Source organism: Sciurus vulgaris (assembly GCF_902686455.1).
Source record: "Sciurus vulgaris genome assembly, chromosome: 7".
NCBI classification, from domain to species: Eukaryota; Metazoa; Chordata; class Mammalia; order Rodentia; family Sciuridae; genus Sciurus; species Sciurus vulgaris.
In genome coordinates, this window is record NC_136467.1 from 86,151,660 (window position 1) to 86,161,572 (window position 9,913).

The window sequence follows — 9,913 nt, forward strand, 5'->3', positions numbered from 1 at the left end:
TGTTCCAATCGGTCCTGTCATTGTTTAACCTTATCCCTTACCAGTCCTGATTAATTGACATAAAAGCAACATTCTTCCCCAAAGAAGAGGCAGAGGTCACCTCATTCTGCAATAAGGAGATCTATGCCCCGACAATTTTCCCAAACAATAGATGCCAGGGAATCTAACTGATTTTGTGAAGTCAGTGCAGAATCAGCTACCTGTTGGATATATTCAATAACCTGTACTGACTTTCTTTTACAGTATTGAATAGAGGATCCTAATCTCACTGCTCCTGTGCCAATCCCAGTGAATATCTCTAGCTGTATGAATTAGGGAATAGACTGAAGGCTTCTCTTGTGTGTGGTGTGTGCCATTATCAGGATAGACAAACTTTGGTTGTTAGGTAAAACATCAATTTGAGAAGCAAGGAAGACCAAGGTACAGAGGCCGGTCCAATTTTTAGTAGGCAGGGATAAATATGAGCCTTGCAAAGGGAAAAATATGCCTCAGAATTTGGGGGGCACCAGGGATGTGGTGGGCACCTGTTCTTGCTAAGTATTTAAGACCCAACTGGTCAAATTGACCTTGTTCCTACCTATTGTTAAGAGTCAGCTAAGTTCCCTAAGGGGGTCACTCTTGGAAACGAGAGAAGTTCCTTAGCTCTTCTAGTGCCATCTGCCAGGATTGGTCAGGGTCTCACTGACCACAGAGCTTTCCTTGGACAAGCTCCCTCTCCAAAGACCCTCTTCTTTGCAGCATGATGTGCACTAGTTGACTTTCTATTCTCCAGGTCTCATGGACACCCATGATAAGGAAGTCTGTGTCCTAGAGTTACAAAGCCCTGAGAGAAGTTCCCTTGTTTCCTGGGTTCAAGCTGACTCAGAGGACAAGAACCAGATATTGGCTATTTTTTTTTCTTGGTCCTTTTACTTCATTAACTTTAATTTCTAAGCTTTTGTCTTAAATGTACAGCAAGCCAGTTTCACCAGTCCTAAAGTAATAGTACTGGGTTTTAACTTTAATATCCATGACTACACAGACATCCACACCTTTTATTCAACTGGGGTCAGAATTAGTACCAAAAGGTGGTCTTAGATCCTGTCTTTCTATAGATGATGGCCTATTATCTCAAATTAACTCAGGTTGTTATGTTGAAAGTTGTACTTCTGTGAGGCAACAGCAGACAACAGTTAAAGTCCCAAACCTTTGCTGATCTTTTAACTAGAACCATTGTAGTAAACAAAAGAACTACTTGTTTTAAATGGAAATATTGTTTTTGTAGAACCATTAGTTTTTAATAATACCATTGCATAGGTACCCTGAGAAAATAAAGCTGATTTAATTATCAGCCCATATAAATGTAAACTCGATGGCAGGGGCTGGTGGCCAAACAAAAGAACAGAAAGCAGCTGAAGCAAGCTTCATTGGAATTTGGCTCTCAGGCGAAATTCTCAGTCCCCCTCCCCCGCCAGTGTACAGGTCAGGGTGGACAGCTGGAGAAAGTCGCACATGGCCCTGGCTGCCCAGGGTCTTTATAGTCTGGAATAGGTGGGGGTCCTGCTGAGTGATAGGTGGTCATAAGGGTCAGTGGACTTTATCTACCCCTGTTTGGTTGCTGTTTGGCGTGCCGCCCACTGCCTCAGTAATTTTGCTGTCATACAGCTGCCAAAGTCCTGACCTAATAATAAAATATTCCAAGAATGTATAATTTTATAATTGAATATTTCTTGTGCCCTTATTTTACTCCTGAAATGTTTCAGTTTGAATACTAAATTATGTGGTCACAACATAAAATTCAGACAAAATTCTTGTTCACGTCCTGTATGGGCATTGGAGAGATGGGCTGGTGGTAAAATAAAAGCTATGAAATTGATACGTCAGAAATAAAGCCCAAAGGCATGAATTTTTTTGAAGCAGGAGCAGCAGCACTTGAGCTGTCCAGAAGGGTCTAGCTCTAACAAAGGAAGAGCTGACACTTTCTTTATTTATAGTGGTACAGATCCAAAGGGGAATGATAGGAGCTTCTTGAAGAAAAACAGGATTGTGGGTGAGGTAAGCAGGCCATTTGGCTCTAGCGAGTCTCTCCCATCTCCCATGCTTGTATGGCACCCTAAGCAGTGAGTTAGGCAGGATACCACAAGACTCAGGCATTCTTGAACAGTGAACAAACTGTGAGTTCTTGAGGGCACATATTCCTGATAATGGCTTGAATTGCACGCAGTTCTCATACATGTCATGGATGGCTCCCTGGACAAAATAATTTAAGATTTTGGGTTATTGTTTAATAACAAAAAACAAAATCAAAACAAACTGTCAGACCCATACTGAGAACCCCTGAGGAAAGGCCCCTAAGACTTGGAATCTTACATTAATTGATGTTGTTAAGGTGACCATCAATCACTGAGGAAAGGTTAAATTATTCACAGTATCAGTCATTTAAATGGAAAAGAATATAAAAAAGTTATTTTACAAATCTGATAGACTCAAATGATACCCATTTACTGATTGCAAATACTAATGTATTTTTATATCATCTTGATATTGCCAAAAACTCAGGCCTTATCCCCAATGGCAATCCAATAACAAGGACATGGTTTTGAGAAAAAGGGAAAAGAAGGTTTATTGCTTTACTAACAAAAGAGACACACAGGAGACTCTTGTCCCAGAAGCTGTGATTCTGCCCATCAGGGAAAACAGAGGGCTCTTAAAGAGGCTTTCGAAGACTACACTCAAGGTGTGCTCTGACAGGGGGTCCCAGGTGCACCCTGATGGGGTCCCAGGTACACCCTGATGGTGTGCTGAAATTCACTTGTTAATTTGGGAGATAGTCACTTCCTAGCTCTTCTGGTAACATCTCCTTCCTGTGGAGAACAGATAACTCAAGGTCATATTGTTCCCTGCCTCCAGGTTGAAGAGGGGGAAAAGGAGAAGAGGAAAAGACAAACATGTCCCTTTTAAAATGAGCAGCAAGGGCTATATTCAAAAGGTAAAGTGGACCACTATTACAACCCTGGTGCTGCCACCAATCAACTTCGCCATCCAAATTGGTTTGTAAAGTGTGTTTGTGTTCAGCTACATATGTCTGGAAAAAAGAGTCTGTCTTTTCATCAAGTCTTGACCCCCAAATTTTCTAGTACCATGCAGTAGAGTAATGGCCTAGGTCCTTGATCCACTTAGAGTGTATAGAACCATTCTTTATGCGGTCAGTACCTTTATGGCTGCACTGACTGCGTAGCAGATTCTAGAATGAGAATCCTGGAAATGAGTGGACCTAGAACCACTTCCCTCGTTAACCTTTTGCCTTAGACTTACCCAGAAGGACAGGTTTAAAGTGAGCAAGCATCTTTTGTTGTGGAAGGCAGTTGAGGCTCTTTGATAGCATTCTTTTCACCTTCTATCTCTAGCTGTTTCCTTGTTTCCCCTCCCCTTGCCTGGTCCTCACCTATCCTAAGTCTGCCTGTGGCACCCAGGCATTTATTAGCTTTGCTAGTGGAGTAGATTTAGGAGTTCAGTTCTTTTGTTCTTTAATCATCAAAAGACATTGAAGATATTCAATGATAAGGAACCTTACACATACCATGCACACCTCACTTGGAGAAATCTGGGTGACAAGAGGTCACTTCCCACACTGGGAGCTCTGGAACTGGTGTAGAAACACCATAGCTTCCTATGCCAATGAGCAGCCTTACACTGGAAACTACAGACTGTTGAAAACCATCAGCCCAGGGAGCTTTGTAAAAGTGACATTGGCATGACACATCCTGACAGAAGAGAGGTTGCAATAAAAATAATTGACAAAACTCAGTTAAATCCAACAAGTCTACAAAGCTCTTCAGAGAAGTAAGACTAATGAAGACTTAAAATCATCTAAAACTTCAACTAGTGAAGTTGTTTGAAGTCATTGAAACTAAAAAACACTCTTTAATCATGGAATACACTCAAGGAGGTGATATATTTGGCTATTTGGTTGCACATGGAAGAATGATGGAAAATGAAGGAGGAGCTAAATTTATATGAATCATGTCTGCAGTATAGTATTGCCACCACAGTAGAGCGTTCACAGAACTCAAGGCTGCAAATCTTGTTAGATGCAGATAGAACATTAAAACAGCAGATTTTGGTTTTAGCAATGAGTTTACTTTTGTCAGTAAACCAGATACCTTTCAGGGTAGTCCTCCATATGCAGCCCCAGAGCTTTTCTAGGGCAAGAAGTACAATGGGCAGGAAGTCAATATGTGGGGTCTGGGCATTATCCTGTACACGCTAGTCAGTGGGTCACTTCCCTTGGAGGGCAAAATCTGAAGGACCTTAGAGAGAGTGCTATGAGGAAAATACAGAACCCCTTTCTACATGTCCGCAGACTGGAAATCTGCTCAAATGCTTCCTGGTGTTGAACCCAGTTAAGCTAGGCAGCCTAGAGCAAATCATGGAGGACAGGTGGATCAACGCAGGGCACGAGGAAGATGAACTTAAACCCATTGTTGAACCAGAACTAGATAGATATCTCCAGTTCTAGCAGAAACCTTTCACTTGGTAAGGTGTGACCAAGTAGTGACCTCAGTAACAGCACTGGCTGGTCTGCTCACTACAAAGTGCAGAGAAGGATTTCTTCAAGTCAGAAGCAGAGATGGTACAGGGACCATGCTGGATCAGCTATTCCTTCAGTTGTGACATATCCCAAGAGGAGTCAAACAAGCTTTGCAGAGTGACCTTATAGAAGATGGCATTCCCTCCTGGAAATCAGGTGGCAGTGCTGTGGGAGAAGAGGGAATTGCTCCACCCAGTGTCATGCTAGGAAATGCAAGTAATCCCAACAAGGAGGGCATTCCTGAATACAAGAAAAGCCCCACTGTCCCCAATAGTAGCACAGTATCTGGAGGGATGACACTGAGGAATACCTAAATTCTCAGTGAGAGGAGCACAGCGGATACACATTCAATGATCCAGAATGGCAAGGAGAACAGCACCATTCCTGATCAGAAAACCCCAGTTGCTTCAACCCACAGTAGTAGCATTGCCACCTGCCTCCAACCCCCGGCTGAATCTGCTTCCTGAGAGGCACTGCCAGTCTTTGCACTTTCCACCACCAGCCCAGGAACAGCAAACTGCAACATACAATTGCCCAGTGTGTCCCACCAAAGTAAGCCACTGTCCCAGACTGGAAGCAGAGGTTCCACCGATTTTTTTAGTAAATTAACTTCAAAACTCATAACAAGGTTTCCGAGTATGAGTAGAACAGGAGATATAAGGGCTCAAGTCGCAATGTCATTGCTAATTGGAAGGATGAGAACAAAGAAGCAAAACCTAGCTCCCTGCTCTTCACCTGGAACATGAAAACCACTAGTTCCATGGATCTTGGTGACATGATGCAGGAAATCCGCAAAGTGCAGGGAGCTAATAACTGTGACTATGTGCAGAGGGAGGGCTTTTCTGCTCTTCTGCGTCCATGGACATGGGTACACAGAGAACATGGCACAGTGGGAGAAGGAGGTGTGTATGCTGCTGAGACTGTCTTTGAACAGGTCTGGTTCAAGCAGATATTAGAGAAATCCATAGCTTTCAAAAATATTGCTTCCAAAATTGCCAATGAGATAAAGCTGTAACCCAATCATTATGGTATAAATTATGCAGCAATTTGAAGTGTTTTCTTGAACACTGATAGATGTATAGAATAATATTTAGACAACTGTCAGGAGCTGTGACTAAATTATGGTTCTTGAACTGGGTGACAGAGGCAATGCCTCTCTTGGGAACACTCCGTGCAAGGTGCCAGTAGAGACTGCCCAGTTACTATGGTTGCTTGGTTATTGTGAGAAAGTCTCTTCAAAGCAAGCAAAACAAAGGTCATAAGTTTGAGCAGCCGGATTGTGATTAACAACTTGCGCCCACAACTTTCTACACTGGAACATCGGGCACCTGAACCTCAAGGTGAAGAAGTGAATAGCTCTGTGACTGGCACAGAACCTCTTTTGAACAGGACTTCACCAGAGTACTGGGCAGTCTTCACCGGAGCCAAGAGAGGCAATCTCCTCTGTCTCTGGACAGCTAAAGAACCCTAACTCAATCACCAGTCCCAACAGGCAATAATGTCTGCATCTTCTAAATCATTGACAGTAAAATCTGAGAACAAACACACCTCACCTGGGACTGGAAGCAGGCCCTTTCTATGAATGCAGTTCAGTAAAGTCATGTGACCCTGAAAAAGAAAAGAGAGACAGAAAGACAGAGAGAGAGAAAGACCTATTTGTGACATGCAAATTTCTAACAGCTCAGTGCTCCTTAAGTGACTTTCAGTTCAGAAGTAATCCATCTCTCCTAACAGGCTCTCCATTTAATGTAGTGTGAACTACCATGTAATGATTGCTACCCATGCAGTTAAATGCTTTTATAATTAAATCTCTATTGAATGGATTTCTTTATCTGTCCTAGGCAGTTTCGTGCTGTGTGTTTAAAGTTGTTGGAGTATTGTCATAGAAATGTGAATTGTGTTCTGTGGCAGGGGAAATATAATTTTGTTAAATAAATAGGCATTGAATTGCATTCATTTATCAAATTACATAACTTACAATGCCAGTCATATCTTAGGATAGAGAATACCTTTTGAGAAATCTATGGAAAATATTATTGTAAAATTGGTGAAAAATACAGAAATGTCGATAATGATCCTTTACTGTACAATCTGAGCACGCCACAGGAAACATAACTTCTGGAGGTGGGAAACACTGACACGGGAGTTAGCTTGAGCTTAAGTTCTGATAGTTCTGTTTACTATCAATATGACCTTAGGTTATTTACATTTGTGAGCATGTAAAATAGAATAAATAATAATAACTGTGAAATAGAGTTGGTTTGAGATTGAAATGTAAATTGCTTTCTACCAAGTCTGATGCCTTATAAATATTATCTATTATGATCTCTTCATATTGCTAAAATGTCTCTCGAGTTATATTGCCATCCTATTTAGAAAATGAAAGAGAATACTAAAAGAGAAAGAAGTGGAGACAGACCTCAACAGAACACCATGATTTGATATGGAGGAGCATATTTTCAAGAGGGTAAATGGTGTTTGGCTATAAGGAGGGTCTGAGTTTTATAGGTTTTGGAAGGGCCAGGTCTTTGGAGGAGTTGGTCAATTACTTTGGGCAGGGAGGGGGATTTTGGCAGATAAGGGAGATTTTGACAGGTCTAATTCCCCAGTTTCCTTTTTCCACTGTGGGGTTGTAAGTTTCTGCCTCCTTTATTCCAGACTCTAAAAAGGGTATAATGAGTTGGGACAAAATAATAGTATCTCACTACTTACTGAGAAGTGGTGGAGTAGGGGATTCCCCATCAGAGATCTGGAAGAGAATAAGGAGGTGGGGGGTATTTAGACTCCTAAACAGTCCTACTGGTTGTGGCCTGAGAGGGTTGTCGAGGGAGGGAACTTCAACATCATCATACATATTTCCTTTCTTATGGGACTCAGTAGAGTCATGCTGTGGGTGAAGGAGGAGAATGGTTTTGCATGTTCTTGGGATGTGGTCTGAGGTAGACAGTCACCTTGACAAGAAGTTGCTTCTGTATAAAGTTAAGAATCCAGAGAAGAAAGGTTATTACAAGAAAAATGAGTATTAAAAGGGTTAAAAGTGGGAGAGGTCAGGATGTCCATCATTTTAGGTCTCACAATGAGGCTAGCCAGGAATCAGCTAGTTCTCATCTCTGCTGTTGCAATCAGTCCTGTAGTTGTTTAACCTTATCCCTTACTAGTCTATAATCAGTGACCTGTTGGATATCTTCAACAGCTTGTTCTGTGACTACTTTTTATAGTAGTGAATAGAGGTTTCTAACCCCTCTGCTCCTGTGCCTATTGTGGTGGAGGATACCTCTAGCTATAAGTAAGGGAATAGACTGAAGGGTTCTCTTGTGTCTGATGTGCACCATTATCAGAATAGGCCAACTTTGGTTGTTAGGTGAAACATCAATTTAAGGAGTAAGGAAGTCCCGTCATTCCTTAGGTCTGAGCTGACCTCAGAAGGCAAAAATCAAATATTGGCTCATTTTTCTTTCCTGGCCCTTAATTTTAATCTGTAAGTTTTGGTCTTAAACATCCAACAAGCCAGTTTCACCTGTGTTAAATAAGAGAACTGGGGTTTACCTTTAATGTCTATAACTTTACAGTTATTTTAACCCTTCTATTTCTGAGGTCAGTATTATTACTGGAAGTCAGGCTTACATCTTGTCTGTCTTAGAGGTGATGGCCTATTATCTCAAATTAATTCAGGTTGTTATATTAGAATTGTACTTTTGTAAGGCACTAACAGAAAATAGATAATTTTACAAGAAAAATACAAAATGAAATTAACAAGAGTAAAAACTTAGTTTGTATACTAGCTATGAGTTAAAAAAATATTTTTTATAATCCAAAAACTTTATTTTAATCCTTAGTTTGATGAGCACAAGCTTGGTAAAATGTTCTTTTAAACCTTATACTTTAAAGATTAGGGCTGGGGAGATAGCTCAGTTGGTAGAGTGCTTGCCTTGTAAGCATAAGGCCCTGGGTTCGATCCCCAGCACCCCCCCCAAAAAAAAAAAAAAAAAGAAGTAAAGATTAATATACTTGGAATGGAAGATATTAATACATTCAAAATACAAAGAGGCCATGAACAGCACTACAATGACACATCTTTTATTAACCAAATTTTAGCTTTCAAGGAAAAATTTAGAATCTATAATGTAGTATAATACTCTAAAATAACAATTGTTCTTCAACCAGATTTGCACAAACCCTAATTCCTTTAAGAATAATTTCTCTAAATAATAAAACTTAATAGACACAATAAATTATCCTGATAGATAAGAGCAAGTTAATGTTTTAAGAAATCCTTGTTACTTCAACCAATAGAGGATTAAACTTTGGTTTATATCAGTACATTAATATTTGGCCTTAGGAAAAAGCCTTCAATAACATCAACTAATTGTGCTAATTACATATAACCAATTTAGTTACACATAAACATTTTGAAATTTACACTTCACAAACATTCTGCAACTAAGATACTTTACAACTTTTGACTTTACCACACAAAAGCCTTTCTGATCCAGAAACATTTCTTTTTCCTTCTAATTTCATATTAAAATATATGTCCATACCTATAACCTTCCTGTATGTCTTTCCTAGTTGTTGATTCCTTTTTAAATTCACATTCTAAAACAATTCTTATGAAATTTCTGAATTTTTTCCTTACTCTTCTTAAGATGAAATACTTTGTGCTACTTATGGTACTTTAATTGAAACATAGCTGAAACTTTTTGGACCCTTTGCATATAGAATTACACCTGTCAGAACTTTAACTCTAGGTGACCTTGGCCCATGCCAACTAGTTCTAATTAGATTCCTAACCATACATTCTTACAGATTTTATGACCAGGAGGAACTATCCTTATATTCCAGAGTTTCAGAATCTGGTCACAAAAGTCTCTTTCAGAGAAACCTGGGTTACTCTTACCAACATTGTTTTTGCCCTGCATTTGTCCTGCAGTGAACAGGTACTTTGCTAAGGAAAGTGACATATTCTGTTCAGAGAGAATAGGCAGGACTGCAGGGATATTGTTTCTTGGAAAAGAAAGCCTGTGGGGTTCTACACAGTGGGCCTATTTGATAGAATTATTATACACAACGTTTAGCTTTCATAATGTCATAAATGTCCTCATGAGCTGTAGTTAAGCTATCTAATGTCATCTGATTTTTACAAAATACCATAGTAGAGATTCCTTTATTTCTGTTACTGATGGCTTTCTTAGTAAAATTACTTAGGATTTTTATGTGCCACATTATAACTTTTAAATAATATGAGAGATAAATTTTGAGGCTAGATAATCATACTAATAAACACAGAAACACAGATATAGCCTGCCTATGAAGGAGGTTAGGAAGATTTGTAGGTCTCAAATT

General features: G+C 39.9%; 1 pseudogene across 1 annotated transcript; it reads left to right on the plus strand.

Moving 5' to 3' along the window:
• Window positions 1-1,351: 1,351 nt before the first annotated feature.
• Window positions 1,352-5,585, plus strand: LOC306666929 (MAP/microtubule affinity-regulating kinase 3-like; annotated as a pseudogene). The gene is made up of 2 exons: window positions 1,352-1,484; window positions 4,310-5,585. The product of its transcript is annotated as an MAP/microtubule affinity-regulating kinase 3-like (transcript).
• Window positions 5,586-9,913: the final 4,328 nt, after the last annotated feature.